This window comes from Solanum dulcamara, chromosome 2, assembly GCF_947179165.1.
Source record: "Solanum dulcamara chromosome 2, daSolDulc1.2, whole genome shotgun sequence".
Lineage (NCBI taxonomy): Eukaryota > Viridiplantae > Streptophyta > Magnoliopsida > Solanales > Solanaceae > Solanum > Solanum dulcamara.
Genome location: NC_077238.1, coordinates 30,197,332 through 30,198,963, shown reverse-complemented (window position 1 = coordinate 30,198,963; position 1,632 = coordinate 30,197,332). Strand labels below are relative to the sequence as shown.

Genomic DNA, 1,632 nt, shown 5'->3' with positions numbered 1-1,632 from the left:
ATATATATATATATGCTACTTTTAGTGGGTGACACGTGTCAACTCCTAAGTAGTGACATGTGTCAACCCTTAAGTGGTGACACATGTCAAGCCCTCATTGGCCTAACACATCCCTTCCTCCAATCATAGGCTGCCATGTGGATGGTGGGGGGTACACCCCTTGCTCCAGCTGCTGCCATATGGCACTCTCTCTTGCTTCCATGTGGCACTCTCTTATTCTTCCATGTGTCACCTTCTTTTGTCCCTCATGAGTTCGTAATATCGTCTTGTTTTACGAACCTAAGTTATCTTTGCTACGTAAGCTTGGTATGTACTCAAGTAGCCTAAATATGTAAAATTTCCAAGTTGGTAGATTACGTATGTAACACATCCAAGGTAATAGCTTACACAAGTAAGTCGGGTCCTATGACTCTCTACTTGGCCTCCAATTCCTTCCAGATTCCTATAACTTTATTTCCAATCTTCCCTGCAATGGGGTATCGCATTTTCCTTTCCATAGAGTTGTTTAATAGCGTTATAGCCTATCTGGATCACATGGTAACTTCTAAGAAGCTTTCAAGAACTTAGGAATCTTTCAAGAAACTTAAGAATCTTTTAGAAGCTTTAAGAAACTTTAGGAAACCTTAAGAAACTTTAGTAAACCTTAAGAAACTTAAGAGCCTTTCAAGAGACTTAAGAACGTTTTCCAAGGTACACAATTATGGGGTGTAACATCCTTCCCCCCTTTAGAACATTCGTCCTCGAATGTGAACCAAAACCTTCCTCTAGATTTTATACCGACTATATAGAGAGTTTATCTGTCCCATTGCCATAACATATGCTTTCATCGGGCAATCAATATCAGAGTTTCAAAGGTTAGGATTACTTGTAGACGTAGGGAATAGGTACGGATACTTGTGTTTCATTTCCTCTTTCACTTCCCAGGGGGTCACCCATCCTAGTACTACTCTCGTCCAAGCATACTTAACTTCAGAGTTCTGATGGGATCTGGTGCGTTAGTGCTGGTATGATCGCATCCATCCCTTAAGGTCTCCACCAATGGTTCCTCACACGGTCTCAAATACCGCGGCTTCTATCTGTTTATTGCTGGCCTTGAGATCCATCCATCCTTTATGGGATCTCGTTCGAAATTTAAGCGTTCCCATTTACATATAATAGTGTCAGTTGATTTTCTCTTACGCTTGTATTTCTACTGTCCACTTTCCCCATTTTAGGGTGTACCCATGTCATCCTTTATTTATTTTCAACTTTTCACGCGTAAATGATTCTATTCCAACATATTTAACATGCTGCACCATGTCTACACCCTCTGTTAGATCATCTATACTTTAGGTTACCCTTATAAGAAACCCTAGTACAACCATGGGGTGCTTAGTATTCTCGATAGATAGTACATAATTTAGTCCAAGTACTAGTACTCAAGTCATATAACTAATATAGTTGTTTAGCCGAAGCCACATTTCATTCATCCCAATCAGTACGTCACTAGTGCTTATAATCGTATCCGATTCTACATTCGGGGGCACTTATACTCCATGACACGTGTTTCACATTTTGTTATCACCTTTTTTTCCAAAGGATACTACTTGTTCCTTTAATAATTTCACAATGACCTTAGCTGTTTTGCAATTT

General features: G+C 39.7%; 1 pseudogene; it reads right to left on the bottom strand.

Annotated features, from left to right (window-relative positions):
* Nucleotides 1–896: 896 nt before the first annotated feature.
* On the bottom strand, nucleotides 897–1,018 carry LOC129881272 (5S ribosomal RNA; annotated as a pseudogene).
* Between the last annotated feature and the right edge of the window lie 614 nt (nucleotides 1,019–1,632).